At 37.5% G+C, this 16,351-nt stretch overlaps 1 long non-coding RNA gene across 1 annotated transcript; it reads left to right on the plus strand.

Moving 5' to 3' along the window:
• The first annotated feature begins 674 nt into the window (after positions 1-674).
• On the plus strand, positions 675-15,795 carry LOC116422487. Its single transcript, XR_004233169.1, has 4 exons — positions 675-825; positions 12,094-12,208; positions 14,406-14,528; positions 15,495-15,795. It is a non-coding gene; the product is annotated as an uncharacterized LOC116422487 (long non-coding RNA).
• Positions 15,796-16,351: the final 556 nt, after the last annotated feature.

The raw sequence follows: 16,351 nt of genomic DNA on the forward strand, positions 1-16,351 counted from the left end.
TTCCTTGAGGGCAGGGACCATGTCACTATTGTCCTTGTTTCTCCAATTCTTGGCATAAGACTAATAATTGCCATCATTTAATAAATGCTTGCTGATTGATTTATGAGATTTCAATAGATTATAGGGCATCTAAATATTTGAAATGTACTTTTTTATTCCCTTTCTTTGCTGCCTCTAGGTACTCATTCCTTCCATAATATCTCCCTAACTACACCAACCCACTTCTCCCAAACACAAACATGTACCAGTTCCTCTTCCATACATGAAACTAAGGGGTTCTTACAGTTCCATTATGTTCTGTTCATCTTTTGCTCCTTCTTAAATGAACAAGTGCCTTATGATTAAAAAAAAAATTCTAGTCCCACCCCCCTTTCACTCTGCCCCGCTACTTCTGTCTAAACTAATAATAGATGAAGTGATTGTGTTTTAATAAAGAAAATTGATTTACCTTTTCGGTTCTTTAATAAATGGTAGTGCACACAGATCTCTAAAGATTTATGCCCACAATTTGCAAAATTATTTCTCTATCGATCAGCCTAGGTTTGTTTTCAGTAGGTTCAGTCAATTAAGTAGTAATATTCAGGTGGGTAAATTAGTCAATTCTATGAAGTCGGCTGCCAGAAGCAGGGAGCCTCATCATCTTGGGTGAGCCAGAGATGTTTTCCCCCAGGGAGAACTATCAACTACAGTGGGTGCGGAAGAACATCCCAGGAGAGATGCAGCAGCGACAGTGGGAAGAGAAGCGAGAATTCAGATATCAGAATACCTGCGATCAGGATTCCAGAAAGCCTGTGACTCTGACAGCTCGATCACAAGTGATAGATGGTCAGTCTGAATCCCTATGGGCCTGCTAAAGGGGAATAGTAATTCTGTGTGTGTGTGTGTCTGTGTGTGTGTGTGTGTGAAGAAGGAGGAAGTCTGCTTATCCAAAGTTTAGTTACTGCTTTCCTTTCTAAAGCCTTTATAGCCTCAGAAGCTCTGACTAGCTGTTCACTCCCCTCTCCCCTCCAACACTTTGCTTCCATACTCCCTGAACTTAGATACCTCCCCAAGATCTGGCACATCTAAAAACACAGCACAAGGCTCAAAAGGAATTTTGCCTACTTAAAAAAAACCGCAACCCAAACCAGGAGTAGCACTTCTGTCCTTAGTTCACAGCTTGGGCCGGCCCTCAGCAGAGCTGTGGGCCTCAGATCTACATTCCTAGATATAGCACAGCAGGCTCCTTTCCTTCATCACTGGAGGTTTTCCTTGCATCTATTATGTCAGGAATGTAGCCTTCCCCCTTACCTCTTGAATCCTTCCTCCTAGTAAGTCCTGCTAGCAGTCAATTCTCAGGCTAATCTTTCTAAAATATCAAAAACTACTTTATTGCAAAGCATACCGATGTGGTAAATGTTTGAATTGCACAGGAGTAATATACTTCTGTGGGAAGAATCCAACCTATTCTTAGCCCCTCCTAGTTCACTGAGAAATCTACATTTTCTTTGGTGTTCTAATCTACTTCTACTCCTAATGAAATATATTTCAAAATCAAATCCAAAAATTCTGTTTGGTATTCCAAAGCCCTTTATTACCTGTCTCTCTACCTTTCCAGGCTTATATCTTATGCCCTCCAATATGCAGAGTTTTGGTCCAATACCTGACCTCCTTGCTGGTCCTGGAGCTCACTGTCCCCCATCCCTGGAATTTTGCATCTCCTCATCTTCTCGTCTTGGATTCTCCAGTTTTCTTCAACTCTCAACTGATAGTACCTTCTCCAGGAAGCTTTCCTGACTTCCCTTAATTTTAGTTCCTTCTGAACTGGAAACTGAGTGAATGCTATATCAGTTGGAGAATAGTTGAACAAGTTATGGTTTATGAATATTATAGAATATTATTTTTCTATAAGAAATGATCAGCAGAATGATTTCAGAAAATCCTGGAGAGACTTACATGAATTGATGCTGAGTGAAATGAGCAGGATCAGGGGGTCATTATATATGGCAACAAGATTATACAATGATCAATTCTGATGGATGTGGCTCTTTTCCGCAGTGAGGTGATTCAGGCCACTTCCAATGGTCTTGTGATGGAGAGAGCCATTTGCATCCAGAGAGACTGTGGGGACTGAGTATGGAACACAACATTGTATTTTCACCTTTTTTGTTGTTGTCCTATCTATCCTGTATAGAACATATTTGCACATAATTATTTTCATTTTTTCTCTTCCATTAGATAATGAGCTACTTGAGATAAACACTATTCTTTGCCTTTCTTTATATCAGCAGGGTTAGCACAGGGTAGCATATGGTAAATAGTTAGTAAATGTTCTTCTTCTCCTCCTTCTCCTAATTCTCCTTCTTCTCTTTCTCCTTCTCCTTCCTTTTTTTCCTTTCCTTTTTTTTAAACCAGTCCTCATATCCTACTCTTATCCAGATTGAGCTTTCCTTATCAACCATGACATATCATTTTTGAGGAGAAGCTTTTAAAGAACCCTTTCTTCTTTTATACCTATCCTTGTTATGCCACAGTTTCCCTGAATTGTAATACCTCAGTTTCCCTGAATCATTCTGCCTCAGTTTCCCTGGTGGCAACCCCCTGTTTCTGGCCATCAGGACTGAGATAATTAGGGCTGTGGAGCTCTGGCCACTCTATCATTCCAAAGAGTCATAAAACTCCAGATGGTTTATCTCAAATCTCTAGGTGGCACTTTCTATCTTTCTGGCCCAGATTCCCTGACTCCTACTCAATCACCTTCTTATCAGAATTTATGATCTTTCCTCCTTACCCCCAACCTGTCAGAACAGAATTATGATCTTTCCTGGAATTTCCACTCAACCAGTGCTCTGCCCCTCCCCTTGCCTTTATTTCCCTGATTGCTGGAGCCCTATAAAAGTCCCTGGAATTACTTGCTCATTGCTGGATGCTTTGAGACAAGAGTTGCATCCAAGCTGGCTGGCTATCACCAGTCCAACTTCTCCACTATTAAAATATCCAAGACCTTTATTCTCCTTCTTGCCTGAGTTTCTCCAGCATTACATCCTGTAATGCAATAGTGTCAAACTCAAATAGAAATAGGGGACATAACCCATACTTAGGAATCCCTATGGACTCCATATTGACTTAGTTTTAAAATTTAATATTATCTGTGTTTTTTATTATATTTTTTATTTATTTTGTTAAATAGTCCCCAACTATATCTTAACTCATCCCTCAGAAAGGTTATCATATGTAACCAACAATATTTGATGTTTCTGCTCTATTGACATTTCAAATATCTAGCAGCAATTGTCTTTTCCCTCCTTTTGTATTTCCAGTACTTATCATATAGTAGATATTTAATAATTGTTTATTGAGGGATTAATTGGTTTACTCTTTTACTCTGTTGTTCCTGGATCCATGGGTTCATGCCTCTTCTAAAAGAGCCAAAAAGTCATTTCTTGTTTTCACCTTTAACTTTTTTTAGCCTAGAAATAACTAAGACAGGTCATGGTAAGTAACCCCAGCCAACCAAGGCAGATCAGTAACCAATGATGACCTTGTAGTCTTAGGGTAAACTGCTTGAAGTTTTGAGGGGTTAAGTGATTGGCTCAGGAATCACATTTCACAGGAGAGGAAGGATATGCCTCTAAATCTTACTAACTTCTAGACCAGCTCTCTCTTCTTTCTGCCTCTCTTTTAATAATTGACACAAATTACTTAAGAGATGATAAGAATATAAGTATACTCTTATAAGTATAAGAGACAGGATGGAGTAATAAATAGAGATATAGCCTTGGAGTGAGGATAATTGATATTCAAGTCTTCTTTGTGACAGATGATGGTTTAATGATCTAAGGCAAGCATTTAATTCTTGCATGCCCCTCTCCAAGAACTTCAAGCTGTGGAGTAGTTGCCAATTGGCTTTGATAAGAAGTTTCCTTCACTCCAATATGGACCAATTACACAGTTTTCAGCCTCAATAGAGTTTGCATGTCTTACCTGAATATAATGAAGAAAAAATAAATCCTTAACTTCTCATATCATCTCAACTACTTATAAGCTGTTTAAACTAATATACTTATTGAATATTAATATGGCATACACAATAGAATAGATCCAGTATAGAATATGAAATACAATATATATCATACATGTATGTATTCATATGTGTGTATGTGTTTAAGCTTGTACTTTAAAATGTTTATTGTTCTTAGTAAATAAATGGCTTCTCCCACCATACTTCAGTTTCCATATCCATAAACTTGGGTTTTGCATTAGGTGACCTCAGAGGTCTCTCCCACCTCCAAATACTGACTTTTCACCTAAATATCCTAAGTTATGTCTCTTCATGGTAGTCACATAAGAAATGATGACTATCCCACACACAGGGCAAAAATTATTTTGGGGGTAGCAGCAGTGTTTCCAGGAACTAGTATAAAGAAGGATTTGAATAATTCACCATCATCAAGTGCTTATGGGATCTCATACTCATAAGTTACCTTGAAAGAAAATAACTGCAGATAAGCTCATGGTTAGGAGTGTCCTTAAACTAAAATTTAAACTACAAAGTTTTCTTTGTTCTATAATCATCCCTGTTCCTGATCCCAGGATCCCCTTTCTGCAGGATTTTGCCCTCTTATCTTCATCCAAGTTTACAATCAATCCTGTGTATAAATACTTCATAAATAAATGCTTCTTGACTGCTGTGTAGGCTTTTTAGGTGGTCCTTTCCCCAAGATTGCCTGCATATTAAATATAGGACTCTTAAAAATAAAAAATCTTTTCAGGCCCAAAGTTGTTTTCCTGATTGTGGAATCTCAATCATTGTGACAGATGATGGCAGAGATACTTTGGGAGCAGAATGACTTTCCCTGTACCCAAATCAAACTCCCCACCTAGCCACCTATTCTTTGTATTCAAAGGGAGTTGGGAAGAAGTAAAAGAGAAGCTATTATCCAAAGAAATGGACTCTTAACTCTTTATATTATCCCCTTATTCCAGAGGTTCTTAAATGTTTTGTGTGCCACGGAATTCTTTGGCTAGTGAAACCTATGGACTACTTCTGTATAATGTTTTTAAATTCCTAAAATAAAATAGTTAGAATTACAAAGGAAATCAATTAATTGCTAACATACAGTTCTCAAAAAATCAAAACAATAAAATTAAATTAAAAGTCTCTATGCCTAGGTTAGAATCCTTGATTCTCCTTCACACTATTAAGAAAATATCGATTTTTATCTTTATCTTTCCATTGCTAACACCAAGATTCATTTTCCTTTTCATTTGGGAAAGACAAAGAAGCTTATTTCAGAGAGTCTTTGCATTGGAAGGGACCTCAGAAGTCATCTGTTCAACCTTTGCTGAAACATGCATCTCATCTCTACTACCTTCTTGATAGGTGTTCATTTAGCCTCTCAAAGATCTTTAGTAACAGGAAACATGCCATCTCCTGAGGTGGTCCATTCCATTTACAGGTAACTCTAATTATAACTTCTTCTTTATAATAGGCCAAAGTCAGCTTCCCTTGAACTTCCACCCACTAGTGGATTGCTGAAAACCTTTAAGCTCTTTTCTAGTAAGAAAGAATGTAAATCCAATGCTAGGAATTAAAAAAGAAAACACAATATTTGATTCTGCTAATCCAAATAATAATATTTGATTCAAATATTATTTGAATATTACTCAGTGATTTTCATTCATTTTTTTCAAAACCTACCTGAATAGTGGGGCTGTGGACGGTGCCCAGACTTAGTTAAAATGTTAAGAAAATTATTTTCTTTGCCTTTAACTTTCCCCCAAACCACCATTTTCCATCTTAAGTACTATTCTTTCACTTAAAAGAAAGGCATATTGGTCTATCTGCAGTATGAAAGTAAGAGGCATTTGAGTGAGGCACCTGGCCCCAAGAATTGTCAGAAAGAAGACACAAAACTAAATGATCCATTGGTGAGTTCCGGTCTGGCAATTCCCATCTAACCTGCAAGTGGCAGGTAATTGGATTGGTAATGGGATATGGGGACTTTCACCTTGAGGTCACTGCCTCATCCTGTTGGAGAGATGGCTACAGCCTAAAGTCATTGTTTTGGGGAGCAGCTTCCTGATGTGTGGGAAATGTCAAGTTCTGAATCTAGCTCCTAGTGTATACCTGATTCCAAGACAGGTCAATGTACCTGCACTGCTCATTACTTTTAGTGAAACTTATGGGCTCTAAGAAGAAAAGGATAGAAATCCTTGGCAATGTGCATGGGTAGGAGGAAGTGGTGGGGCTTGCTTCTTGCAATTCATTCAGTTCTAGTTCTAGTCATGACTATTTTTAATTGGCTGGCTAGAATTTCCACTTATAGAAGCTCTCTGGAATCTTGCCTGCAACCCCAGTATAATATATAGTTTTCTCATGTAAGCCTCAGTTCTATCAACTTACTTCTATACCATTAATTCACCAGCTATAATATGGGAAAGCTCATCCTTCCATTTGCCCAAACTCTGTAGAGGAGTTCTCCATGTGGTTTCCAAAGCTACTTCCTTTTAGGTCAAAAGATCGTGACCCTAGAACTAAAAGATACCTTAGAGGTCATCTACTCCTTTTCCATTTACAGATGAGGATACTGAGGCTCAGAGATGTTAAGGGACTTAGCTAGTCAATTAGTAGGTACAAACTTGGGGTATGAGTCCAGACACTTTGATTCTAGATCCATCAGTGATCCCTTCCTGTAAAGGGCTGAAACTCTTAAAAGGTGGGCTTGAATCAGACAAGGAGCACTTAGGCTAATTACCTATTTGACAATAACTCTATTAGCATATGCTTGGGAAAATGGCCCTTCTCACCACTATTCTGTGCTGGCTCAATCTTTTGGTGTATACAGATAATCTTAGGAGGGATTAGGGGGTGGAGTGAGTCGAGCCAAACTCACTTGGCCATAGGATGGAGAGAAAAGTGTGGAGATTCTGAACTCTAGATTCTTGGCAAAACTCCTGGCAATTTTATCCATTTCCTTCACTACTCCCCCTAAAGACCAAGGACTCTTGCTTATCCTGACTCTGGCTGACTCTGAGGCCTCCAGGGAGCTAGCCTGGGACTTTACACCTTCTATTTCACCATTCTGCTTTCTGCCTTCTTAGGAAGTTTTACTTATCTGACATTATCAAAGCAGATAGCTCTCCCATTTCATCTCTAGTTCTGACTGGTGCCCAAAAGCAAAATCTACCAGTCATATATATTTGCCAATTCAACCTCTAATGAAAAAGTTGCTTTTTTTTTTTTAATAATTATAACATTTTATTGACAGAACCCACACCAGGGTAGTTTTTGACAACATTATCCCTTGCACTCACTTCGGTTCCGATTTTTCCCCTCTCTCCCTCCACCCCCTCCCCTAGATGGCAAGCAGTCCTATACATGTTAAATATGTCACAGTATGGCCTAGATACAATATATGTGTGCAGAACCAAACACTTCTCTTGTTGCACAGGGAGAATTACCTGGGAAGAAAAACAAAAATGCAAACAGTTTACATTCATTTCCCAATGTTCTTTCTTTGGGTGTAGCTGCTTCTGTCCATCGTTGATCAATTGAAACTCAGTTAGGTCTCTTTGTCAAAGAAATCCACTTCCATCAGAATACATCCTCATACAGTATCATTGTTGAAGTGTATAATGATCTCCTGGTTCTGCTCATTTCACTTAGCATCAGTTCATGTAAGTCTCTCCAGGCCTCTCTGAAATCATCCTGCTGGTCATTTCTTACAGAACAATAGTATTCCATAGCATTCATATATCATAATGTATTCAGTCATTCTCCAATTGATGGGCATCCATTCAGTTTCCAGTTTCTAGCCACTACAAACAGGGCTGTCACAAATATTTTGGCACATACAGGTCCCTTTCCCTTCTTTAGTATCTCCTTGGGGTATAAGCCCAGTAGTAGCACTGCCAGATCAAAGGGTATGCACAATTTGATAACTTTTGGGGCATAGTTCCAGACTGCTCTCCAGAATGGTTGGATTTGTTCACAACTCCACCAACAATGCATCAGTGTCCCAGTTTCCCCTCCAACATTCATCATTATTCTTTCCTGTCATCTTAGCCAATTTGACAGGTGTGTAGTGGTAAATTGTCTTAATTTGCATTTCTCTGATCAATAGTGATTTGGAACACTGAAAAAGTTGCTTCTTTTCCCTATATCACAAAGTCAAGAGTCCCTGCCTCTTGCTCCTAGCCTATGTCTCCATAGTTTCCTTCCATTGTGACTTTCTCTCAGATCCAAAGCATCCATTCCCATAAGACACCTCCCTCATTCCTCATTTCTTTACTATTAGTCAAGTCAGTATGAGTGACACAACTAAGGATCAGTAGTAACTAGAAACTTCTCTCTGATCTTCTTGAATCTCAAGATCATACAGTATCTATATGCCCCTAGTCCCACTGAGGAATGGATTCTACAGGTTCCCCTGTTTCTTATCATAATTTTAGTCAAGACATCACTCCTATGATGTCATTGGTCCTCTTCAAAAACAAAGGACAATCAATAATTTAAAATAAGAATTCATGGGGATATTAAACCGTTCCTCTCCCTCTTTCACAATCATTGGGCCACATAAAGTTCATTGAATACCCATAAAGTGCTTTGAAGTGAGTGGGAACAATGGATTGCCAAGCTCTGCCTAGTGACTTGACTGGGGATGGGGGAAAGCATTTTGGAAAACATGTGAAGGTACAGCATTATTCACCTGCTTAGAGTTCTTGTTTTAGGGGGACATTCTCATTGTAGAGACCCAGATCATCTAAGGAATTGAGTATTACATCCAGGAGAAGATTCAACTGATGAATTTATTCACTCATTCAACACATTTATTGTTCCCCTCTTTTTCTAATTACTTTTCTTATATCTTGAAGAGGCAGCTGAGGATACAATCAGGGATGGAGTTCCCACAGACCCAAAGAAAAATTAACACAGGATGAGCAGTCAAACAGTGTTTGGCCTTCCTGAGTCCTCTCTGATAAATGTGTGTGTGTGTGTGTGTGTGTGTGTGTGTGTGCGTGTGTGTGTATGTGTGTGTGTGTGTAAATTATTGGAACAATTAGTGGTTGGAAGTACCTGCACCCCATACCTGTCCTCTAAATTGCTTTTTTTAGTGGATTCTGCAGCCAGCCTGTGATTGACTCCGGCTGCTGTATGGCTGCAGATATGACAGCAATGACCTGATTTCTGACATGTGACTCCACTGCAGGTTGTTGTAGCAGGAGGTGGAATGTAAGAGAGAAGGCTCCCTGTTGTATAACCCTGGTCATTTGGGGACACAGGCAGAAGGAAGGAAATTTTTTGTCTTCCTGAAGAAGCAAATTGAAAAAAAAAGAACTTTACCTCTTAGAGGATTATACACTATTGTGCTGTGCTTCAAGATCTCCACACCATTCAGGGCATCCTAGGTAGCCATTGTGGGAGAGAGGGAGAAGGGGTATTTCAAAGACCAGCTTTAAGTGCCAACCACAGGGATTTGTCCTTTATTAGGAGAATGATAAAAATGAGCATAGGGAAGAACTTGTCTTCACACAAGCAGGCAGAAGTTCTAGGACTTGGAATCCTAGGTTCTAGGATCATGTTAAATATGCTTAGATTTAGAGCAGAAATTCAGATCCACAAAAGGAAGCCTTTAGATGTCATCCAGTTCAACCCCATCCTTTTACTAAAACTGAAGCTCTGGAATGTTAACTTGTCCAAGGTGATAGAAGAAATGTGCCAGAAGTGAATTTGCATCCAGATCCACTGACTTTTTTTCTTTGGGAAGGGGGTGGGGGACTTTAAGAAGAGAGAGATCAACAACTGTTACTCCCAACTTGCCCCCACTAGAATAAGGCAGAAAGTTTTCATGAGAAGCAGAGAGGAAAAGGAAAGAAACTGGAAAGAGGGCTTACTACAAGCCCCTCCTCACCCACACATAGACCAGTCCCCACTATTATTATCCTTCAAAAAAAGGAACCTTCAAAGCAAATGATGCTTTCCTCATCCCCTTGGTTATAACAATAGATAATAAAGATAGATATCTCTGTTCTGTGACTGATTAACTTGGCCTTGGTCAGGTTCCTTAAAATCTATCTGGCCCTCATTTGCCCTCTCTATAAAATGAGGATAATAACCCCTGTTCCTCCCTCAAATTATGAGGATTAAAAGAAAGTGAGATAATAACAGAGGAAACCTTTTGGAAATAAAAATGCTCTATTTTTTGAGGTGGTGTCCCATGTTGTTTTGAGCAATGCAATCTGAGTTGCTTCATCATATATTTGCTATAAAAGAAACTTAAACATCAACTCAAATACGTTCAGCCAAATGTCTCTCCCCCTGCCATCCCCAGGCATCCAAACTCTTCTCTTTAATCAAGTATATAGAATAACTAGCATTGATAATAGTGCTTTAAAATTTGCAAAGTGCTTTGCAAATATTATCTCATCTGATTATCAAAATAACCCTGAAAGAAAAGTGCTATTATTACCCCCCTTTTATAGATGAATAAACTAAGGCAGAAGAGGTCAAAGAATGTGCTCAGAATCACACAAATAATGTATGAAGAAGAATCTGAATTTTGTTCTTCCAGATATCTGGCTCTGTGCTCTATCTACTTCAGCATCTATCTGCTTCCTTATCATCTTAATGAACTAATCCATACAAAAGTGTCAATAACTAAATGAGTTATCTCTCCTGAATGGATTTTGCATTTTAAGTATCAAGAATATTTCCATTTTAAACAAACATTCCCCAAGGGGTTAAACTTTAACCCATATTCTATAAATGGTAGAATCTCAAGAATTATAGTACCTGGACAAGGGAGATATTTTGTTCAAGGAGACTTCCCTGGGTCCCTGTAAATTAATCAACTCAATTTTTAATAAGATCTCAGCCTCCATCAACAGAGAATATTTTGAGTCTGTACACATAATTACTTTATATTATTTATTTATAAATGATATACATGTATTACTATTATATATTATATATATTGTGCTGTACACTAACACTTATGCAAAAATAAAAAATATGCAGGGATAAGATAAAGACCGATTAGGAATCTTTTGTAATACTACAAATAATAAGAGTTAGTATTTATATAATGTTTTAAAATTTACAAAGTGCTTACACATATTATCTTATTTTATCCTCACTACAAACCTGGAAGATAGGTACATTTAACAGATGACAGATGAGAAAACTAAGGTAAATGGAAGTCAAATGACTTATCCAGCATCACACTGATAGTGTCTAGAGCAAGCATTGAACTCTATGCACTGTCTCATCTAGTCATAATTAGTCAAAGAAAGGAATGGTAAAGACCTGAATTACAGAGGTGACCACATTGAAGAGAAAAAAAGAAGTTCAAGAGGTGGAATCCACAAATTTTGGCAACTGATTGAATATGTGTTTGGGGAGTAAGGGGAAAGGAGGAATTGAAAATGACTATGAAATCCTGAGAGTTTAGGTGACTGAATGGATGATATAATCCTTTATTATAATTTTTGAATATGGATGGTTTGGTGGGAGTCAAGGTAATATAATGCTATTTAAAATCCAAATCACAATCCATCCTTGCCTGCACATTCTATGAGACTCTCTGTGCCACACAAAATGAAAAGAGGGAGAAGACAAGTTTCTTACTCAGTGGTCACTGGCTCTAAGTGAAGAGTCCCAGGAGGGCCTCTGTAACAGCCACAAGGTGACCTGGGAGGAAGGAATGAGGAAGGAGCTAGAAAATGAATTTTCCCAGTGGAATATGGACAGCTCCTGGGTAGGAATTCAGTTAGGTCATAACTGCCCTAACGAGGTTGAGATGAAGTTGAGAGATTGTCCACCAGAGAAAAGGGATTGAATAGGAAAACTGAAAGGGAGGTGAAGGAAAAGATGTACCACTAGTTAGACATACTTGGAGAATAATTCCACATTTGGCTATCATAGTTAAAGTAGGAGACATTCTGTCTTCCAGTCTTCTGATTTCAGTCCTATAATCCCAAAGTGGGGCTCTCTGATCCCACTTTGGAAACAATTGCTGTAAATAGCATTTTATAGACTAATAAATGTGATTAACTATATACCAGTTTAGCACTGGTTTACTTCCCTGTTGTCCCCTTTCTTCTGTCATTTAGATCTATGTGACATCTCTGTCAAGCAAAATGCTCTCCAGCCTACAAGCATTTGCAAAGAAGACACTTTGTAGAGGGTAAAAGCAAACAACAGGAAAGAGTCAGTGAAGAAGATAAGGTACTGCTGGAAGAAGAAAGACAGCTGCTTTCTAATGATGTATTTTGGTAACCAGGAAGTGCTATTGTTTCTGTGCATATTAAACTACTAATCCACATCCTATTCTTGCTGCACAGACTACCTCACATCTGTATGCCTTACCTACAATCTGTAAAGCTAATTTGTTAAACAGCTTTCTTCTCCTATGGGAATGGGGTCATTGGTCACAGAAGATTGATTAAGCTCTTGGTGAATCAACATTAATGAAAATCAACACTGCCTAATGAGTGTTTTTATGGCATCCCCATAAAAAAGCATTCAAAAGGAGAAACAAATAAATAGAAACAGGCAGAAAGTCCAGAAGGTTTCTCTGAATTTTCCTATAACTCTGGACTTAACCTAAAGGCAATGATATAAAATATTCAGAATATGGCCATTTCTTTCTCCACCCCTCACTCTTCACCTTCCCCACCCTTCATTTGGCAACTGCCCTAAAAATCATTTCTACAAAGAATTGGCCTCTCCACCTTTCCCCTGGCACTTCATCATCCACCATGTTCCACCTATGCCTCCTCCTTTTTCTGTTCTGCAACTCAGTTGATTCAAGTCAAGCATCTTTCTCCAGCAAACACTCAGAGATCACAAACATATAAAACCATAAAACCAAGCAAAGGGGGAACAGGCAAGGATGATTCTTTTTTTTTTTTTTTTTTACTAAAGATGCCCTTAAAATACTGGGAATGATCGTTCTTTTGAATTTTCCTATGTAAAATAAATAGACTGAAAAAATATAATGGGCACAAGTTAAAAATGATTTGGGATTGCTAAGTGTGAAGGAGAGACTGAAAAAAAGTAATTTAAGAAATATAGCAGTTAACTAGCTGCACTCCATATCCATCCAGGATGTAATAAGATATAGAATTAAGGTAAAAGAGAATAGATTTAGAAGATGAAAAAATATCTGAAGGAAAATAAATATAAATATACCTTGAACTTTCTCTTCTCTGAGATTTTTAACCAAAGAATGGAGTTTTTGAAGGTTTCATGAATAGATAGAATATTGTAATAATGTGTATTGTGCATTATATATATATATATATATATATATAATATTTACATAAAACCTCTGTAAGGAAAAAAAGTATGATTTTCTTTTCTGCTAAATTACATTTTTCCTCACAGTATTCTCCAAACATATAAAACCATGGCTTAATAATATATGTGAATTTTAAGTATCCAAATATAGTTTAGACCTAAGAAAAAACTTAAAGAATTCTGCAGAGATTATAAAGTTAGTATTAGAGATTCTGAAATATTTTTTCTAGAGAACTTTAGGAATACAACTGGATTACTGTCCTATTGGATGTGTGTGTGTGTTTGATATTGTGAATCTTGCCCATTATGAGAAGTCCTCAAACTTTTCTCCTGAGGAGCTAGTACATTTTTCATCTCAAGTTTCATCATAGAAAGTTAAGACAACTCATGGTAGAGGGAATGTGAAGGAGGATTTTAGTTGTTTATAGTAATATCCTATTAACAATTCACAGAAAACATGCAAAGGTTATGCTAGTATGTACCAAAATTTTAGTCTTTCATTCCTTATCATTATAGTCAGGTGTTGAGTCATCCAATGAAGGTTACCTTGGAGTAACTATGATATTGGGATTATATTAGTAATTAGTTATGAGTTTCTTAAGTAATCACTCCACAGAAGAGGTAATATACTTAACAAGCATTCTCATTCAAACTGTGTGACTGTGCCTTGATGAATACCCAGTGTGGCACATTGGAGAAAAATAATGGATTTCGAGGCAGAGACCTGGGTTAAAGTCCTGGTTATGACTTGGAGTGAGTCACCTAAAGTCTCTGACCTCAATTTCCTCATTTGTAAAATAATGTATGAAATGACTTCTGGGGTCGCTTCCAGATTTAAATCTGGAATTTGAAGACAGATTCATCTTTGTGTAGCATTTTAAGGTTCTCAAAACACTTGTATTATCTCATCTATTAATTACAACAACCCTGCGAGGCAAATACTACCAGTATAATTATCCTCTGAGTTATGCTTCATTTTACATGTGGAGAAACAAAGGCTGAAAAGATAAAATTATTTCCTGGAGTCATGTCACTAATGATTGATTCAAATTCACATCTTCCTGACTCAAGGTTCAATACTCTGTCCATTATGACACACTTCTTCCTTCTGGAATTTTTTCAGAGACAAATAGACAGAGGCAGACAGAGAAAAAGAGACAGAGATACAGAGAGAGAAAGAGACAGAGAGAGACAGAGAGAGAAGAGAGAAAAAAGTGTTGTGGCAAGAATGAAGATAGGGTGGAAGGTAAAGTAATTTCTGATATAGCTATATTTCAGGGGAAAGCCTATAAATTCAAGTCAGAGAAGTTGAGGGATTAAGAGTACTGAATAGAGATAGGTTCAGTTTTGGATACTAGAGCTATAATTTATAGGATTAGACATTCCCTTAAAATGAATATAACTTATGCTTCTCATTTGACAAGGTTGTGCTAATCAATACCTAACATCCATGATCAGTCTTAACAGACAACCTTGGTCTCACTTGCCTATTGGCACCCTAAAATAGCAGTGTGGAGCTGTCAAAGGTCCTGAATTTGTTTAGGCAACAGAATTATTGTTTATCAGCTCCACGTTCAATGGATCTTAATGAAATTTGTAATCAGTCATCCTCAGTAGAATCCCATTTCTATCCTTTTGGGTACAGAATTCCAAAACCTCTCTCTACTAGGGTTTTTAGTTCTTCCTTTTTTATCTTGTAGAAAGAAAGAAACTGGTACTTCCTTAGAACAATTCTCCATTTAAAGGCTTAATTTGGTCTTTTCTAAAGTCAACTTCCTTTAATGATAGTAGCTCTTCGAATTTCTCTATATGCCCAAGGATAGACCAAGACTAGCAGGTCCTTTTCCGAGGAATTGTCCCTTCTTCTAAGAACATACAAATATGACACAGCTCCATGAATATAAATTCAAGTAGATAACACTATAACTCGCATAAATTGGCAAAAGGAAGTAGCATCAGATTCCTTCCCAATGTTAAACTCATTGATATCCCTGATTTTCTTAAATCACTACTATATCACTGTGATATCACTGTGAATAACAACTACTATAAAATACTTTATGCTTAATATAATGATAATAAGCCCAGCTAAATAAGAGACAAGAAGCTAGAATACCTACAGAGTTTTTCTGCCTTTGGGTTTTATTGATTTCCTGACGTCATGAAGTATCAACTTATGAATCACCTGTTTGTTCCATTTTTGTGACTATAGTCGATTCTGCCTTCTAAGTCTACTGCTGGCACAGATGAAGGGAATCAGTAGCACTGAAAAATGACAGACAGCACTCAACTGAACACAAGAACTATCAACAGACTGGAATTCTAAACAAGAAAATTACACTTACCAGCAGTGATCATGCTCATGATACTAATTCGAATCTCTGTGTCCTGACTCCTGGATACCAGTTTTTGAATCTTTGTCTTGGTTCCTTATGATTCAGTTTTCTTCATTCTTATTTTAATAAACATTTAAGCATGATATGATCAGCAAAACTATCAAAATCATTTTTAAAAATAAATCAATAAAAGTATCAATAAAATCAATAAAATTTCAACTCCTGTCAGTCTGCATCAAACATACTCAAAAGTTATGAAACCAAGTAACCTCTTATGAGACAACCTCAAATAGAGGTTGAAAGAGACTTTCCCAAGAAGCTATATTCCTAAACCTCAAAATTCATTCTTAGTTGCAGCTTCTAATGGAACCCACAGACCTTTGGATGTAGTTGAAGGATTCCCAGTGAGAAATAAACTAGTTCTGGCAAAAGTTAAAACATATTTCCAAGCCCCGGGATAGCTTGTTCCAGCCTCCAGAAAGGTTTTCTGGCCAATATGAAGAACTGACTGTGTTCTTGGCTTAAAGTCCATTATTCCTACAGTTCCAATCCTGGATCATCCCCATTGACCAAGCCAAAATTTTCTTACTCATTACTTACTTAAGGAGAGTGCTATAATAAGTGACATGACTGATAATTAAAAAGAGTGTTTTGCTGAATGACTTTAATAATTTTGCTTCATGACAGGGAAAAAAGGGAAGTAGGGAAAAGGGCAAATGTCCAAACAAGAAGC

Source organism: Sarcophilus harrisii, chromosome 3 (assembly GCF_902635505.1).
Source record: "Sarcophilus harrisii chromosome 3, mSarHar1.11, whole genome shotgun sequence".
NCBI lineage: Eukaryota > Metazoa > Chordata > Mammalia > Dasyuromorphia > Dasyuridae > Sarcophilus > Sarcophilus harrisii.